Source organism: Euprymna scolopes, chromosome 3 (assembly GCF_053919585.1).
Source record: "Euprymna scolopes isolate OS-2025 chromosome 3, ASM5391958v1, whole genome shotgun sequence".
Taxonomy (NCBI): Eukaryota; Metazoa; Mollusca; class Cephalopoda; order Sepiida; family Sepiolidae; genus Euprymna; species Euprymna scolopes.
Genome location: NC_136484.1, coordinates 120,869,982 through 120,890,937, shown reverse-complemented (window position 1 = coordinate 120,890,937; position 20,956 = coordinate 120,869,982). Strand labels below are relative to the sequence as shown.

At 35.2% G+C, this 20,956-nt stretch overlaps 1 protein-coding gene across 1 annotated transcript in view; it reads right to left on the bottom strand.

The window, feature by feature from the left end:
• Positions 1-20,956, bottom strand: part of LOC145258239 (cubilin-like) — a 1,360,229-nt gene that overhangs the window by 1,166,106 nt on the left and 173,167 nt on the right. The gene's annotated exons all lie outside the window — the stretch shown is intronic.

The window sequence follows — 20,956 nt, the reverse complement described above, 5'->3', positions numbered from 1 at the left end:
TGTCACTCCCAAACTTAAAAATGAATCTAAATTAGTTCGTAATAGACGTCGTCTAATAGGTTAGTAATGAGAAAACTTCCATATCCGGTATCATTCAAAATTACGTATTCGTTGAAATAAGATTAAAATCGTTTTTGTAAACGAGGTATTTGATTAAAAGAAAGTAAACTTAGCATAGTACAAGCATGAATTGTCCATTTTCTTTATCCTCTGGTAACTGTGTTCTGTTCCTAGATTAATCAATACTAGCGGGACATGTGGAAATTCCCAAGGGTACTCATTCATATCAATATATTGCTGTTGGCATTCTGTTGATGTTCAGTTTAAATGGAGACGTTCTGATACTGTAGCTTTTTTGTTAAAACTGCAAAAGTATTTATCTAAGTTAGCAATGACGCCCGGAAAAGCCCGGTCTTTAAGTACGAATAAATATGACATTATCTTGCGGTTTTCGTATCTATTAGAGATAATGGTCTTTCGATTTTTAATATTTATAAAATTGCAATTTCAAAAATCGCAAGATATCTATGATATAGGTTCATCAGCTTGAATCGAAACCGAATCCCAAACATATATATCCACACATATACACGCATAAGTTTAGTTCCTTCCGCTATAATCTAAAAAAACTTAATTCATAATAAAACTATAAAAATAGATCGCTAAAAGATGCCATCAGCTAAAACCGAAACCAATACTTACGAATTCTTGATCAGATTATTTAAAAAAAAAAAAAAAGATTGGAGTGCAAATGTATAAAATAAATCTTGTCTGTGCCTTAAACTTTCGATAGAGTCGACAGATTTTCACGAGCTCTGTATCGTTTTGAAGCTCCACTATTCGGACAGCAAATATTGAATTGGCTAAAAGCATTGATTCCATCTCATTTAACCTGGCACTTTTCTACAAGAGGTCGCTTTTTTTCGTCGATATTTTCGAAATTCATTCTCTATTTTCTATTAACTAGCCTTAATTTAAACCTTCGTCACTTCCGGTGTGGCAATGGGCGCAACGGCAAGACGTTACTTTTTTTGCTTTTTCCTCCTTCGCAGTATGCGTTCGAGCCCGCCTGCCTAATACCATTTTTTTTTAGCTCAACAGACATCCAAAATCAGGTATAATCGAAACAAACCAAAATTATAAATTCTTAAAATTATTTATTACAAGACATGGACGTACATATCAATTAAACGACCCGGATGTAAGCGTTACACAGAATAACGCGCGCTGTCGTATATATATATATATATATATATATATATATATATAACAATTTAACAAATTAATACCCACGGACATTTCAGGCAAAATACCCAGGCGACATGCATTCATGGTTAACGTTTTGCAAGATTTTATGTTAAATACAAACATTTGTCAATCTTCTATTATGTTTTGAATTTCTCTTTAAGATTTTACTGTATAATATAAGTTTAATATATTTTGTCGTTACTCAGAATAGAAAACGCCTCCATACAGAGTTAATTTTCATTTTGTATCTTAATGTATGATGCTATCTTAAGAGAACTGGACTTTCTTCAAATAAAACCACCTTCTGTTTAATTTTGCTCTTGTTGCGGAAAGTAAAAAAAAGAATCCAATATTAACGTGTTTGAGAAACGGTTCAAATTATTCAGATTATATACATTGTGTAAATTACAAGGATATTTTATTAGTAAATAGTGTTTCTCAGCCGTTTTTCCTTTGTAATCCCATACAAAAATATTTCACAATCTTTCTTTTCTAAGGCAAGCAATATATTTTATATAACACGTAAAGGTATAAAAACAATTTCTGTAATGTAATATGGTTTGAGAAAAAAGGAAAAAAGTATTTTTCTTACAAGTTCAAACATAACTAGGTGCTTTTTTCATGTTATTCACTATTCAGTACATATATAGAAATTGAAGATGCATATTTACACATGTTCAAAGGGCATAATTTCATTAGTATCTATTGATGAAATTCTTGGCAAGCTGTTAATAACCTCATGGTTTCGCGAGACCCTGATTAGTAAACCGTAGTATATAAATACGTCTTACAGGTGAATACACGCAATATATCGTAAAGCAAGCTACTTCTAGAATACGTCAGGAAAATATCGAGAAAAACCGGTTAGTGAATTAAGTTATTAAAAAGAGGCGAGTTTGCTACGTGCAATATCATTGAGAAGTGGGTGAGTGCGAAACTGTCATGATCCAGTAAGAATCCGATAAATAAAGTGTAATCGATATCTTCTCGCACTTCTACACAATTAGGTATCTTCGCAAAACCCTGCTGCGTAGTCTTTGGTCGATTTTGGGAGCATTTTTAATTATCAGTCAGGTAGGTTATGCCACAATTATGGAAGTATCTCATTCCAGTCACACAAGGCCACCGTAAGTGCTGCTTCTGTTTTGTAAAACAGGTCCTTAACCATTATTAAACAGATACCCTCACTATAAGACTATATAGTTACTGAAGGAACAATACTCAGATGTCGGGTAAGTTTTCTATTACCATTAGAAGGAACTTAAAGCACTCGAAACAGTAATGCGATAGAAGTAGAACACTTTCGAGGCAACCTGTACGCCTTTACATAAGCAGAGTGTACACTATTCAAAGCTAAAAAACAAACAAAAAAAACATTCCTAGGGTCTCAATTTCCCTCACAAGATGTACACATTCGCACGAAGCGTATGTCGACAAATCTGAACGCATGGCATACCCAAACGGCTTTGACACAGATGTAGTTAACAGATCTCTATATGATCTATGTCTTGCCTTCTACGCCACAGGAATTTGAACAGATTACGTGCTAGTGAGGGTTTAGAGATTGGAAAGAGGATAAATGTGCGAATTTCATACATTAGCTGAACGCTCAAAAGTAATCGTTCTCAAATATCAGATGGGCTACGGCCCGAACTGCTTCCAATAGTTGCGACCAATTTTTCTCCAAAATGAGATCATAGCAAAACCAAACGCAGAGTAACTTTCACGGTCCATCAGTAGAAAGACACCTGGAAAGTTATCCCCGTCTAGCCCCAATGCGTAAGCCCATAGGCTCGTCACACTTTCTTTCGGCACCTGTCTACTATTCATAGGGTCTTATTTCTATGTCGACAACATTAGTCTCGCCACTGTTCGTTACAAACACGGTCACGTCAGAGGCGGAGTATTTAATCAGGATGCAAGCATCGGGAAGATTATTACCGTAAAGGACCAGATTCACCGTAAGCCTGCAAAGGAAAGGTTCTAACGAAAACATATGGATCTCGGTAAGAAGCGGAAACCACAAAGAATTGATCTGACAAATTTGAAATGATTCAGTCTCGCACCATTCACATCTACCAGTGCATCAGACTTTGCATAGAGTAGGCGAATGCGGAAAACCAAGTAAAGTGAAGGACAGTATCTAAATAACTATGATCGACACTATGGAAAGTCGAGACCTGTCGAAAGTCGAAATTATCGTGGTTTCAGTAACTACTTTTTCTATTAAGCTTATGTGCAAGTTATCCTGAATCGTACGACCCTTAAAAGAATAAGTCTGTTCCGGACTTATAAGTTACAGACTATTTTCTAATAACTTGGCTAAAATCTGTACATATTTAAAAATCCTTCAGAGCAGAATAGTATCTACATTATCCTACCTTTTTCATCCTTGCGTAGCAATTTATTAAATTGCTACACCTGGTAAAATAATGAGGAATTGTATATTACGGCATGGAAGAAAATAAAAATGGGCAACAAGCTTAAATATAATTGATTGCGTGGAGGTGGGTGTACATATATTGAGGAGTGTATATATCGTCAAGTGTGTAGAGTCTTCTGTCTGATAGATGACGAGATACATTTTATAACAATGGGGAGACATTAACTGAGACCGAAAAATATGACGTGTACAGTTCTTAAGTCTTCAGAGGAGGGGATGAATTACTATTGATGATGGCGGAGAGGACAATACTTTGAAGGAGTTAAACAGTGTTCGTTTACAAGATGATAGTTAAAAACACATTTATCTTTTCCTTTTGGTGGACGACAGACAAAACAGTTTACAAATATAGAAGAGTCTTTATTCATACCAGCTGGTAATGGTCAGGGATGCAAGACTTTACGATTACATTGTTGTATTCCACCACCTCCTCGCCTCCAAGAGGGCGTAAGCTCTGACCGACTCCGAGTCTTCTTTCTGACTCGAATTTTCACTAACTTCGAACCCTGTCTCAATATATTGGAAATCTTTCTTGATGTCAGAGGCGTGGTGAAACTATGTTACTCAGGTTTCAAATTTCACGTGCGATTTGCACATGCATCCACACGTCTCTAGTAACAAAGAAATTCCTAAATTGAATTGTATCGATTTAACCTATTTTGTTAATTATTTCTAAACTTGTATTGTCCATTCTTTTAATGGACATATTTAATATCCAGTTATTTATAAAGGAATGAACAATCGTGCATTCCCAAATTAAATATCTATCTCAGACATAATATTTAGTTATTTACAAGACCAATAACGATCTGCATACCTAGGATTTTAATGTATTTTTTAAACTGTCCTTACTGGGTTAGATTCTAACCTTTTCCAATTATATTTTACTACTTATCTAGGTTGATCTACTTATTGGGATCTTTCCCTTTTTACATAACATCTAAAGAAACAGTTGCTTTGATTAAATAGAAATATATAAATGTAAAAGCAGTTTAGTTTTTAAATTTTCACAATATGGTGAACTACTATTTCACGGTTGATAGTTCCCTGTCTGTTCTTTTTTACTGCCATATAATGGAGCATCTTTTTGTATTTAAAATTCCCAATAGTAAGTAGACTTCTTCTGCAAAGTCTGAAATCTGTGGAATTAGTTTAGTATTTTAAACTGCATTCTCAGTTTATTAATAACTTAAATCTTATTCTGTCACACACACACACACACACACAAAAAAAACACGTTAGTAACTTAATTATGTGCCAATTAAGTTAAACGAATTTTCTGCATTTCATCCTCTTGAAAATACGTCACACTATCATGGAATCGATTTTATAGCGTGTTTTTATATAGTTCCTTGGATACAAGTTATCGGTAAGTGAAAATTATTTTTTGATCGACATTCCCATTTTATGTAGCACATTTATTAGACTAATGGTCATTTGATCTTGCATTAAATCATGTTTTCTTGGTTTCTAAGGAATATAGCTGCTATTTTTGTTGGTAAAAATGTTGCATATATATATATATTAATTTGATGTCTGAAATCAGAGAAACTGTTCAAACTAGGTGAAACATTCGATCAAAGTCTTCAGCCGACACGTTGAAATGAGACACCTTCAAGGCATTTTCTTATTTGATAAAGTCTTCGAGCTGATAGTTTCGCTTCAAATTGGGCAACCGCTTGACTGCCGCCTTTGTCCGAAAATAATCAATATTACTTTCAGAAGATTTATGACAGGCTTGTTTAAAAGCGCTGATTGTTTATAAGTCTGGTACGAAAATAGCGTGAATATGAATATACTTTTATATGTACCAAAATTATGTACCCGTCTATGCCATGTTTTGTTTGACTTTTTATTATACAGCATATTAACTCTGCCCGTGCAGGTAAAGGCCAAATATAGTCATGTTGGTATATAAACTTTTAGCATAATATATATATATATATATATAAGAGAAGCAACGATATATATATATATATATAATAATAAAAGAGGCGCAGCTTTTCTCTTATAGACCAAAATACCGTAGGTTTACAACAGTAGATGGCATACACAAATTTATTATGCTTGCACCATTAGCCATTATCCTATTTAACTATAGAACGACATTTTAGACACATTAATCCCTAACATTAAAACATTTATTCGTAGGAATGACAACGTCATAATCTGCAGAAGAAATAGTTCCAATTCCATAAGTTCTCTTACGACTCCACCCTTCATCGCGTGAATTTATACTTGTTCCTGCTTTCCTGTGTCTACGCCGTCATTAACTGGCTACTGAATTCATACACAACGCATACTTTTACCAATTTTCATCCACGCAAATAATTTCTCCCATTGCCGAAATCCGACCCAGCTGATTGGCTGAGAATTCAACATTCTCGAATTCCACTATTCGCTTATATCATTCAACGAACGGTTCGCTACTATAAAACCCGCCGCCATTTTCTTAAGCAACAAGAACTTGGCTTTTCTGAACTTTTCCGCAATTAAATTAACCCATTCGTTATGCTATTATATTCCTTTATCAACGGATACCAGAGACATTACACAAAAACTGACCAAAAAAAAAAAAAAAAAAAAAAACAGGATATTTCTAAATCATGGATAAATTAACTCTCCATAAATAAACAATTTTACAGCACAATATTTGTTGAACCGTGCAAGTTATCGTAACGTTCGCTAAACAATTGCCTTCTACATAAAAAAAAAAACTAAAAACATCGTCATAGTGTTATTCTTTTAATGCTTTGTATTTATTTTTAATTATTTCCTTTAAGGATTTGATTTAATAAAATTAAGGTCAGTTTTTAGTTATAACGTTCAATCAATTGAACACGGACGTTTTGACCATCACAGAAAAATATTGTCGCAGTATTTTTGAATCGGAAATCATGCAGACAAGGGTGAATTTACAGGTCCACCCGCCGTTTGTCGGGGGGAAGGGAACTTAGTAATTGAGACACCGAAGAAAGGAGTCAACTGAACATTACGTAAAAACCAGTACGTTGTCTATCAAGAGAGGCTGAGTTGAGAAAAGTATAATCTGGGGCAACTCTAACGATGTGATTTATTTATATTGAACTATGTAACAATTACTTGCTGAGCATTTATTAGTATATATTAATTTGGTTTGAAGGGTCAGTACGTTAAGATAGAATTGGCTTTATTTTGATCGAAATGTTAAACTCATTAGCTGCGAATTGTTTTTGTTCCGTCAAAAAAGAAAAAGGAAAATTTGTGCCATCCAAAAAATCAGTTTTATCAAAACCTATTAATTAAATAGGTCTTATTCGTGGAATTTCCACGGGTATTGCTAGTTATGAATACATTAATTATAGTCGTGAAGTAAAATTAGAATTTTATATATATATATATATATATATATATATATATATATATATATATATATATATATATACATACAAGAAACAGCTTCCAAAATTGTGTTGACGGCGAACGGGCCTATCTATTAAACAACATGACTTGTTATTTTAGTACCAATGTCTATTAAGCGGCAATGAACGCCCCCACTGTTATCAGAACGATAGAAACATGCAGATAACATTAACATATGTAAAGGGCAGAAACAGTTGTACACTCAGAAATTAAAACAGTTTTGTTCTTAAGATGATCATATAAATAAATGTTATCAGTTACTCTGCATATGCACATAGACATGATTGCTTCCTTCAGTCTTAACAGATTATGGATATTTACTTTAAGTGGGCCTGCGCATAGACTTTTTTTTTGACAAGATTGCGCAATCTCCAATCACACCTCTAAATCGGCGTTGTTAAATACCAGTGCCAAGAGGAAGTTCACGAAAACTGGAAATGATGCCGAGATGAGCGGAGATCTCAGAGCGCCTAAGAACTCCCAAATCGTCACCCATTTGCTACTAGCCAGGCTCAAGTCCACTTAATTTCGGTGATCTAACGAGATCCGGTGTCAATATGACCACACCGTATACACGCACGCACATGCGATAACGCCGCATACACACATATTGCTAATACTTGGCATTCGATTACTTTATAAAAAAGTTGTAATCAATTATAACTACCTGTATATTTTGGTTGTTGACTAAAAGTCGCAGGATTTTTGTTTCCATTGTAAAGACTTGTTGCCAAAGTGACAGAGACAAAGGCAGTTACAGCCACTAAAGATTTATTGTTGTGAGTTTAATACTTGGAGTAAAAATATCCGATGCATTTGGTACACGACTTCTAGTTCGTTTCAAGATGAACGGAGCCATTCCCAAATTCTTCAGATTATTTTTCTTTCACTCAGAGATTTTCTTCAAAAGTCAATTGATCAGTAAGGTCTGATAATCGCATATCTGAAATCCAAACTTCTCAGGCACCATATTCTATCCTCCATTGATTCTTAAACGCGCCTGTTTTCTTCTATCACTAACACTATAACCATTCTATTTCACCTAACGATCGCAAGATTCTGACACTAAACTTCTCGCCAAATATAAGTAGTGTATATCACAGATTTTGCTAAACAATGTCTAGTCAACTTTAAAAGAAAATTTCTTTGGTAAGGAATCTGGTGTTTAGATTCATTTTGAATGAATCAGGTTATGGGGATTAGTTTCCCCGGCATATTGTAAGAATGATTTCTAGAATATCAGTGAAAAACTACGTGAAGGTTGCGAATAGCTTTAAGTAAAAGTGTTTGTGGAATTAACTAGATTCGAACTTCGCATTCCACGGCTGTCAGTTCATAAAGCAGTCATTATCACATCCCTGATCAAAAGGACAATATTATTAAACACAAGATTATCACTTACTAATCTTCCAGGTTTTGGGAGGTATTTTTTTTCTGTAGCTACATATATATGTGAAACTTTCTCTCATAACTGAAAAAACACCTGGCAGTAGGCTAAGAAATTCAAATATGCATTTTACCCCTAAGGACATTATGTTTGTCTAACTTGCATGCGTATGCATGCGTATTCCCCCCACAAAGAAACCTTACTTAAAACTCCACATCCTAATGGAAACCTACTGTTATTTGTAAGTTATTTACCCCAGTCTCTTGAAAGCTAATAATATGCTCTATTCCCCCAAGCTGCCACTAAACTCCTACATTGGACAGGCCTTTGTAGTGGAATTTAACTTCCAGCCCTGAACCTTCACATGCTAACGGCTTAATAGTTATCACTAAACATATATACATTTCTACCTCTAAGACATGCATTAGAGTACATTCCTATCCAGTCAGGTGCTTAACAGCCAAAGTATGTACTCAGAACCAAAGCAACCTGCATTAAATAACTGTCTCCTCCTAGATAGTTTTGCAATGATTAATACGAAACTGAACCGATACTTGTTATGCAAAATGCCCCATGACTTAACTGAGAGCTGAAATTATCTTCCTTTAATAATAGACACATACTTAAACCTACAAATTCAACTTATTTGCATCTATTGAAAATCAGCTCATATATCTACTTACCAAATTACACATAACAAAATTTACCTATTGTTTTATCCGTACTGTATTGCATTTACATCTTAACCCTGCTGTCATCTAAAATATACAGGGATTCGGCACAACTTTTAGTTCAATTTTTAATACCTACTCATGATGTAACGTTATCCTATACCTAAGCTAACATAAATAAAATAAAATAAAGGAAAAGCCTCAAACCACATTAACTCCTAACAAACCTGTTTACAAACTTAGTTGCTTACACTGCATGAGCTTTACTTAACCCCCTTTATCCAGTAACAATGAAATAGCAATACCCCTTAATCACTTTCAGGAGTGTAACTATTCAGCAGTTATTTAACCTCTACAAACTAACCCAGTAACACTAAGCATGTGGGGTCGCAAACATTCCCAGGCGCGGAGCAAACACTCAGTGCTGACGGACACAGTAGATCTCCCAGATCATCAGTCTAGGAGAAGGAAAACTCTGAAACTAAACCAATGGGGAGGGAGATCTCTTCAGTCTTGGATGACAACCTTCCTAGAGCTGGTGACTCAAATTACCGGTTTGCAAACATAAACTGCTTGAGTAGATAGGCTCTGTCTATCGCCATACTCCTTTGTCTATTAGTCAGGCGCAGAGACGATATCAGTGATTCGACAGAAACCCAGTGGTAGATCTCGTTTCTTGTCTAGGGCAATGAACGCCGTTTTCCCCACTCCCGACACATCTCACCCCCTCAAAACTGGGCACTTGGGAGTGCTTGAGTACCATATATGCCTGTACAATTAGATTGGGTTGACCTTCTGATGGGTTCAGCGTACTGGATTGACAGTTCATGGCTGCTGTTTCCGACTGGTAGTAAATGTGCCCTAACTCGTTAGTAGCGCTTTGAGCGGCTGCTCCAACAGTTGTATAATATCGGGATGTTTGTAGTGCCATGTCACGTATGGAAAGGGACCCTGCACTCATCTCCGGTGGGCTTTCTTGAGGCCACAATCCTAGTTGAGGAAAGGTCAGCTGATGGTCTTGTGTTGCATCTGTAATACTCTGCATAACTTGTTCAGCTCCGCTTACCTAAACTGAAACTCTAAAAAATATGACGACAGTACAATCTAAAAATAAGCTTAAACCAAGCTTAGGGTAAAACAAATCCACTCTGCCTCCTCCCTTGAGGTTTGCATTCACGAACATCCGTGGGCTTAGAACTAATTTAGCTGATTTAAAAGCATTTCTCCTAACAAATACACCGGATATCTTAGCACCAAGTGAGACTAACCAACACTCATCCATCCTCTCTAACTACTTTAACATGACTGGCTATCTCCCACTGCCGTACGGACTGACAGGCATGGCGTTTACATTCGTAATACCCTTCTCTTGACTAGAGAAACAAACCTAGAATCGGGCGATCAAGGCTTTATGTGCTTTAGACTTGACATGCAACACAATATTAGCTACTTTGATTTTCTCTACCGCTCTCCCTCGACCCAGGACTGCACTATAATAAACAAAGTGTCCGACAGAATAGACACAGCACTCTCCCTCAACACTAGCGCACAAATACATGTATTTGATAACTTTAATGTCCACCACAAAAACTGGTTGGGATTCTCTACTTACAGTGCGCAAAAGGTTCAAAACTGCAATTGAAGCATGCGGAATTTTATAGCAAGCTGCACTCACCTCAATGGTTTACTTCGACTTGCGCAACTGTCATTGCTCAAAGGCAGCATGCATACCGCAGATTTAACCGACATAAGTCCAGTTCAAACAGACAGAAGTACATAAAAGCTATAAGTAGCGTTACAAAAGAAATAACGACAGCTAAAAAGAATTTAATGAAACCACTAAAAAACGCATCGAAGCACAGAAAGTAGGAAATTGTGACTTCTGGAAAATCTACAACACTGTAGTAAATAATGGGCAATCAACACCCCCCCATACTAACCAACAATCACGAGATTGTTTGCTCAGCAACCGAGAAGGCAAACATGCTTGCCAGTCGGTTTGCCTCAAACTCCACACTGGACCCTCTCACCCACCCCTTACCTAACTTTCCTATGCGGACAGACGCCACGCTAGACAATCTGAAAATCACCCCTGCTTAGGTGCATGCTATTATAAAAACCTTGACACTTCAAAAGCATATAGACCCGATCTCATCCCACCTGTGCTATTAAAAAAGTTCACAGGTGAAGTAGCTGCAGTTCTCTCCAAACTCGACAACAAATGTCTTAATGAATCTTGCTTTCCGGGCTGTTGTAAAACGGACCCATTAAATTATCGCCTCATTAGCCTCCCATTTTTTTCCAAAATATTTGAGACCTTAACCATACTCAAGTCCATCACCTTACAGATGCTAAACTTCTGACTGACCAGCAATACGGATTTAGACAAGTCAGTTTTACAGCAGGCATCCTAACTAATCTCTGAACGTATATACCACTCACGTGACAAAGCCGGCTAGGGCAGAGCGGTAGCTCTAGATATACCTAAGGCTTTTGACAAGGTATGGCATGAGGGTTTCCTCAGGAAAATTAGATAATACGGTATCACTGGTAGAATACTAAACATAATTAAATTCTTAGATAAGAGAAAACTCCAGGTTGTCCTAGACGGTCATACATCTAAACAATATGATATAAATGTGGGAGTGCCCAAGGGTCTATCCTTGGACCTCTGTTCTTAATACTCATAAATTACCTCTCCGACAAAATTGCCTCTGAGATGGGTATATATGCTGATGACCCCACACTTTGACAGGCACGACAGGAAAACAAATGAAAATATATCTAAAGAAATGGCAGAAACACTAGAGGAGTACCTATCTATTGGAATGGGGACAAAAATAGATGGTCACGTTCAATGCCTACAAGGCTAAACTTGTTTCCTTCAATAACTACAAGAAGCCTTCTCTACCACCAATAGAAAAGGCCAACGACACTATCAGAGTACATCTTTCAAACTCCTTGGCCTAACGTTCACAGGAAACATAAGTTGGAACAATTACATTGAAAGCATTGCCAGGGCCGCTGCAAAGAAAATTACTCACACCCGAAAGTATCCTGTACCTCTATAAGGCCACCATTCGCCATGTATGGCGTATTGCTGTAACATTTGGGCTGGTGCATCTGCTACTAGTCTCGCTTCTAGACACGGTTCAAAAGAGTCGCCAATCTGATAGGTCCTGGACTGACATCCAAACTTTAGCCTCTGTCATATCGACAAAATGTTGCATCCCTCTGCCTGTTCTACAAGTATTTTAATGGAGAATGCTCTGACAAACTGCACGCACTTGTGCCCTCACGACGTAAACCACATCGACAAACCTGACAGGCAGCTAAATCCCACCCCCACACAGTATAGATCCCTAAATGTAAAAGATCTTTCTTCCCAGTCATTTCTTTCCCAGAACCGCTGAACTTTGGAATTCCATACCAGGTCTCTGCTTCCCCAACTGTACTGACATGCGTTAAAGTATTACGTAAACAGACATCTTGATGCCCAAATCCCCACATACTTCCCTAGTAGATGTTACCCCTGATACTAGGCCCCTACACCAAAGTGGCAATGTGCCTTGTTTGGGGTTAAAAAAAAAGAAATATATATATATATATATATATATATATATATATATATATAACCTGCCTCATGGTCGGGTCACCGGCAACTACACTGGTTCCCTTACCAGACTTTTGGTGAGGAGGGTGGCTAGTCTCCCTTAAGGATTAAAAACATGACCTTCAAAAGAGGCGAAGGAACCCTTTTTCGGGGGCAACGGCCAACTAGAAGCAAGCAAGCATGTTATTTTTAACTATGTTTTTTGTTTCCTCAAACAAATTATTTTTATATAAAATAAAAAGTGAGCTTGAAAGCAAAATCACAATGTAATGAGGAAAATAAACAAATATTTTACTTTTTTTAAATTTAAATTATGAATATATTTCGGAGCCAAACTCCATCCTCAGCAATTTCTTTTTTCTTTTTTGCCATGTTGTAAAGTTGGAGAAAGAAAGGGTTTGTAAAGAGCCACACGTACGGTTACTAGAGTTTCATTTTTGTAGAAAGTTTTGTTTACAGGCTTTATTTTTTCATTTCGTAATTTTAATTCCTATAAATATTTACCGATTACTGTATTACATAGCTTTCTCATAAAGCAATAGTATTAAGGTGAAAAGGCTTCATCCGAGTTTGTCCGAATTTGGTTAATATATACTTAAACTCAAAACTACTTCAGCAATACACGTAAAACCTGATGAAATCACCATTTCATTATTGCAACGATTCAAAAATAAATAAACAAATAGAAATATGTTTATAGGATCACTATAGAAAAATAAACGCCCGCAGCTCGGAAGTTAAAATTAACTTCATAATAAGTCGCTGAAGCAAGCAATATTGTGTAAAATAGGAAGAGGGGATAACAATTGCGTTACATATTGCTTTAAGCTAATGCCAACCTTCTACTTTAATTTTGAACGTTCTAGTTGAATTTTCTATAATTTTATATTTTTATATAAATTGTTATTTAGCAACAGACGTTATTTAAAAAAGTGTAAATCGTCAACCTTTTCAAGATTATCAGCAGTGTTTTCTGCAATAGAAAACTAAAAAAAAAAAAAAAAAAAAAAAAAAAAAAAAAAAAAAAAAATGGAGAAAATCATTTTTTTTTAATGTTTTTTTTACTGCCCCATAAAGTCCAGAACCATCAGAAGATAAGGCTTAATGTAAGGATCGGTTAGCGAGAAACAACTTTTTAACTGTCGGAAACCATGATAGAAATGGTTTGTAATGGAGTGCTAAACAAGAATTTGCTAACATTGGACATGAGGAGGATCCTTTTTTATGCACTAGTGAAATAACAGTGTTGAATTATATTCCATACCTGGGTGAAGAAAAAGTAACGAATGAAATTATGAAGGCGACAATACATGGAGAGAATAAACAAAAAGTGATTAGAAAGAAAGAAATCAACAGGAAGACAGAAACGATAAAAAAGACATTTAATACAAATAGAAAATTATACAAACGATAAAGTTTAGTTTGTATATGTTACAGCATGCTTGGAAGACTTGATTCCGAATCAAGGTACATGACAAGCGCTTTATGTAACACGCCTTGTAATTTTACGATAAGGAAATAAAATGCCAGGTGGTTTATGACAGAAGGTACATAGATTGTATTCTCTTACATGTAATATTAGTCACCAGAGGAAGTGAAAGAGACATAATTAAGGCAAACACTAAACGAACACAAAAAAGCATATATAAGCAAAAGAACGGATAACACAAAGAGATCGTACTCGAAACTTCAGGGCATATAGTTACAAAATAGCTGCTGAGCGAATACACTATTCACAATTTCATACTTCTAGGAATATTAGATTCAATAAACTTAGACATAATTAAAAATACTATTTTCACTGTACTATCCATTTTGTGTGTAAGAAGCATTTTTGTACAATCGTTCGTTCTTTTAAAACTCAATTAGATAGTGGAATACAACACCGCAAAATGTTTGTTTGGAATATATTCAATCAGATCAGGTTGACCAAGAAGCAATGCAATTGCTAACAGGATGCAGTAAGTTATTTCTATATCATTATTATACAGCTACCCGTTATTTAAATACTATTATGGGCATAAACACTGCCTCGCGCTCTGGTGTTTTTTTTTGTAGGCATAAAAAACTTAGTATTATCCTTTTTTATGTCGAATCAATCCACCTAAACCTGATAATAACTTCAGATTTCAAATGGAAAAGCTTACAAATCTGTTGCTAGGTTTGCCGGAAAAGATTGGTTGTACGATTCTACGACTCTAGGAAGCATCTAGCTTCAGATATAATCCTCTACCTGTACAGGTCCAATTCGTCCTAAGATGGACTTGTCACATCTGGGTTGATACCATTCTGGTCAATTTTTCTTACCTTGGAAATTTAGTGGGGAGCGTTTTATTTTCCCCGCAACATTTTAAAAAGTATTGCTGGTCTTTTTTTACTATCGCTATTTTCATTGTATGTGCTAGACTAAGCTCTAATTTATTTTATTAGAAATCATTTATAAAACCCGTTTAATTACAACCACTGTAAATGCATTTCATTTCTTCGTGTTCCTAAAACTAAATGAAACATCCATGAGTAAAGTTCCTTTCCACGAACTACTTATCCATGGAACAATACCAACGGATGTTTTCCGAGCTAACTAATATATAATCAACAATATTAAATTCCTGTTGGGCCGTCCACTTGAATTCTAAAATTCTGCCCAGTTTCAACCATCGTTATAAATTTACACGAAGTTGTCTCACTGTCTATATGACAGATTAAGTAATCCTCATCAAGTGCTTCCCGGTATCAATAAATGGTGACCGTTAGTACATATAACGATGTCTGGTATTCGAATAAAAGACGAATTGATGTAATTGCAGGTCTTTGCCTTTCGAGAAAATTAGAATGCCGATGTAACTGTAAAAATTGTTGGACCATTCAATCGCTCCATCTCAGCTCCGACACAATCCTTTACTTGCATACGAGACGTACTTTCTAAAGTGGATTAATATTGCTATATCTAAAAAAAAGCATCTCGGAATAGTCTATTCTGTCTCGATTCTATCCAAAAGTGGTTTCGAAATCTAGGTGATATTCATTCCTGTGTGCAGCTTCCTTACTTCAGAAGAACCGTTGTTACTCCTATCATTGTTTTCATGGCAAGTATTTCAATCGTTGATCCACCTCATCTCACATTAACCAGCACTCATCTTTTTACAAATGCTGTCTACAATTTCCATTGTATTAAAAAAATTCCATAAACAAAGTTTCTCTTAGAGAACTGTCCGCGTGTATTGCAGGCTTACTTTCGAGTTAACTAAAACAGTTGTTTTCAAGTGTAATGTAAGGATCTTGTTGAGCCATCCTTTTAGATGAGAGTCTACCTAATTTAAACCATTACCGATAATCACGCTGTTTAATCAGCACATAGCACTGATTCACCCTTATCCTCGATAGGTGATAAGTAAATAGAGAAAGGGAGAAACGCATATAAGAAACATGAAATACATAGAGTTGGTTATTAATGTTATATCGTGTCTACCCTTTTGGCTTATTGAAATAGTTCTCATTTTTTTTAAAGGTTGATGTTCGTTAAGTGCAGCAGGATTTAACCTGAGATAAATAAACTTACGACGTTTGGGGTGAATTAACGGTGAGATGAGGATGTTTGAAGAGGTAGCGGCAGTGGATTGATTAGGTATCCATTGACTAAAATCTATCATCTCCAGTGTCATTTCGCCAATCATAATATACGAAATATTCAGTGACGCACATACTATAAAATCATGAACACAGATTTTTTTTTTTCAAAGCCACTGGCGTGTCCGTTCAGTAGACGAACGGGCGCCTTGACAATATACGTACGATGAAATACTACCAAGTACGATGCGCTATTTCCACACATGTGAAAGCACACGGGACAGTAAGATATGCATAGTTTATGCAATTTATCCATTTATTTTCTAATTTTATAAATGTTTGCCAACCAAGTTTATATTTTGCCTCTATTTCAAACCCACTAAAAGATAGCGGTTTAATAAATTTAAAGGATATATTAACGTCTTAAATTATATATCACCAGGATAATGCCCATCTTCTAAAGAAAAAATACCGATCTATTGTGAGACATTGACAATATGGACGATCAAAAGAAATATGGACGATCAAAAGAAATACAAGAAAAAAAGGACAAAAATAAGAAATAACATTACGAATAATTATGCAATGTTTTTCTATTTCACAGGGTTTAATTTTTCTGCATATGTAGACTTGAAAATAAAATATGTAATTGATTTAAGACATACCAAGAACCTACAGATCGCAAGTTTCTAAGCATCAAAATATCCGATAGAAATGTAGTGCGTTTCTTCTGGAGCCTCTTCATAATTATGAAAGTGAAAGCTCAAGGATATAGATTTTATTGAACCGATATGCGCTATAATGTAAATTCATACGATTCAGTGATCATATTACTCATCATTAAGGGTTGAAACTACATTGCATAAGCTCCTATATTTATGCCTTTATGCCATATGTAGCTTAATGTATTATCAGGGCAGTTATTAGCCAGCAGTCTTTCTTTCGATGTCAGCTTACACAACATGCTGTAGTATGAAAACGCTACCACCACAGAATCATAGCACCAATTACAAACTTATAACAATAACCTAACAGTTGCATTTCAAATGAAACCATGAGAGGTATCCAAATATATCAACTCATTCATTCGAAATTTTATGTCAATGAGAACTTAATTTTTGTCGTAATGTGTGCTTGCCTTTTCTACACATTAATATTCTATAACCAGTTTTGAATTGCATTGCACAAAAGTTATGCACGAGTTGGACAGTTTGTTGTCATTTAATGCCGGAAATGTTGCGAAAAAGAAAGCAGAGACAAGCTGAAACATGACTTATCCGTTCGTAACTACAGACAAGCGGTGATGCGCTCAGGTTTCATGGAATCCACATTAATATTTTTGAAGTCACAGAAAACTGACAGTAATTCAGAAATATGAAGCGTTGTATTTTTTTTTTGGCAATTTTTGTATTTGCTTTTGTCGCAACGAACAATTCAATACGGCGAAGTTTCGTGTTTGGAATTACGCTGAATGAAACGCTGAAATCGTATAGAAAAAGATCTTACTGTTTTTAGTGTCTTGCTAAGGAAGAAATATAAAGGGGGAAAGAAAGCGGATACATGCGAAAGTCAGCGGATTTTAGAAAACGTCTGTATTGGTTTCAAATGGAAATTACGTTCGTTATTCTAAGGCTACGGGGTTATATTTTGAGTTATAAACAGAAAATTTGAAGTCGACTGGATATAAAAATTGAATGGACCTGTAATGTTAATTCCAACTCACCGATTCAAATCATAAAAAAAGAACTTTATATATCGGCCGAAGAAACCGGCCGCTTAAGATTAAAATGTCATTTTAAATTGAAGATTAATAGACTAACACGAAGGCTATTAAAAATTCAGTGTGATAGAAAATGCTATTTCAAACCTAAGCGTAACAAAAAAAAAAAAAAAAAAAAAAAAAAAATGGTACTTACAATTTATGCCTGAGCAAACAACTTTAGTATGATTTTAAACTGATGGTTTATAGATGCAACAAACAAATTGCTGCCTACACATAACGAAAGTGTAAGTCCTATTTGAAACCACTTTAGCGACGACCGGAAAAATTCCGCTTATGTTTGACGATAGTGTGTAAAATATAATTCAAATTGAAGGGTTAAAGATGTTTGAAAATGTAAAAATACAAGCAACGTGAGGTAATGAGAATTCTTTGAAACAGAAGCATTACAAACTCTTCAAAATGTAAATTTACAACCTACGCGTTAACAAACTGACGGGATCTCTACTAGTGATTATTGCATCTAAGCTGCGTCCATTAACTAGTGATTTTACGATTCAACCTATTTCGGACAGGAACTTTGCCAATCGAATAAAATATTTCTTATTCGAGAGGATGTATAAAAACTGATGGTTAAAAATGTGTGATAAGACAGTGCTGGGTGCATTATCGAAGTAGACAACATCCAAACTTAAACTGCAGTAATTTTTTGTACTTTTATTTATCAAACAAAACACAGCAGTACATTCACTTTACTCCTTGAATGTAAATAGCATCGATAAATTCAGCTAACAGCAAAATAACACCGTTTGAATATAGGGGTGCCAGGACGCCAAAAAGCTTAGGACTCGGTGTCTAATCATCGCAATTGTTTTCCTCAACTGTACAAACATTTTCATTTGAACAAACAACTTTGCTACACAACTCCCTACTTAAGATGCCTCTTATCGATCTGGCCTCTAACTACAGTAGCACCTAATGCCTCAGTTGCAATAGTCATACTTTGAATTGAATGAATGTTTAATATGCAAACGAGAAAACATACGTATTTAAATTAAAAGGAGAATTATAATTCAGTAACTAAATGCGTATCCTTAAAATCTTAATTTAAACTTATTTCATATTATACAAATAACCATTGCCAGAATGCGGATTTCGTGTTTGTAAATTACATTTTAAATGTAACCGTTTTCAACCGTAAATTAAAAGGTTACCAGAGCAATCTTTTAAAAACATTACGCGATGTGTATTTGACATAACTTCTCCAAATTACTAACAAGTCTTGTAAAATTATGCGTAGTTAGGATCTTCAATGTGAGCTTATTTTATTTGTGTGCACTTACCATTTTGAATAACATGTATGATGTCAAAACGTCAAACCATTCCTCGTTGAAGTGAGAGAATAGAAGTATGATTACATTTGCCGTGTACTTAAGGTTTGTTACGATTATTAATTTCGTTGTGTTCTCATCGCAATAAAGAATAAACAAACAAATCTAACCAGTGACGAGGAAAAATATTCCGCATTTGCAACGATTTAAGATTCAACAAAGATTAGAAAAACAGTTTTTGAACGAATGGAATCAAATATATACAATTACACGAAGAACCAGCCTCCTACATGTCGGAGTGCAACCAGCCTCCGACACGTCGGATAAAAACGAGCAACTATCGTGGAACCGAACGTCATAACTACATTTGGAAAAATAGGAACTCTAGTCAGACATTATCGTGCGCGACCAGGAAAATTATAACCAACTTAAATCTATTTAGACAAAGTGAACTTAGAAATAGTTGAACTAGTTGTTAAAACTGGAAAAGAAAAAGACTATGTATTCTAGGAAAAATTATATCTTTATAACTTAAAATCCTGGAGCATCAGGAACTTATATAAAATGTAAAATTGAATTTTAAATAAATCCTTATGATGCAATATATATATATATATATATATATATGTGGCACAGAAAAGAACACTTTATCTTTATAACTATATAACCCAAATAAGATGGCATGCGAGCGACATTCCCGCTATAATTAATGAAGGTGTCGACGACGAAAATTTTCTATGGAAACCAACAGCTAATCAGAAGAAATCGTCTCTAAAACGAGAATGTTGACAAAGTTGCTATGGTAACCAACAACCAATCAAATTATTCATACTGAAGGCTTAAACACCAGTAATTTTATCATAACTGGTTTAATGAATACAAATTGAAATGCTTTTTTGTAAAAAAAAGTTAAGGTGACCCATGAACTGTAAGAATTTTTTGAAGTTTAGTCAAAATGACTGAACAGTGAAGCTTTAAAGCAGATCTCGAGGAGCAAAACTTACACTTAACCATATATTCAAACACCAGTGTTTGAATGATAAACCATACCGGAAAAATGTTATTTTACTTGTAGTTTGGATTAATTGCATATGGTATCATCTTTATGCAAGTAAATACTTTAGCAAGTAATGATCCTTCCTTTTATGACAAAGAACAAAATTTATGAAGTACACCAATCAGGGCAGATAAAACGCTTTGGTCTTAACCAAAACAAACAGTCTTCTTGACAATATCTGCATAAATTTTTGAACATCAGAAGTTTTCCTGAATATGTGCTATTTTTGGTCGTTAGTAAATCTTTATAGCTACGGTTATTTATTTGATAACAGGTATTTCTGTAGAACGACCTGTAATCGAACTTGGCACACCCACATAAGTGGCATTAACCAATTACCGACCGTAACCTCATGAGGATGGTTACGCTTATGTTAAAAAATATCTCGGAAAACCACTCATTGACCAAATCTTGCTAAATTCTTAAGGAATGTATCGCAGCCACATCGTTATATAATTCATAAAGGACACTTTCGTCAATAAAAAATAACATTGCATCAAGGTTTCCAAAGTCGTGC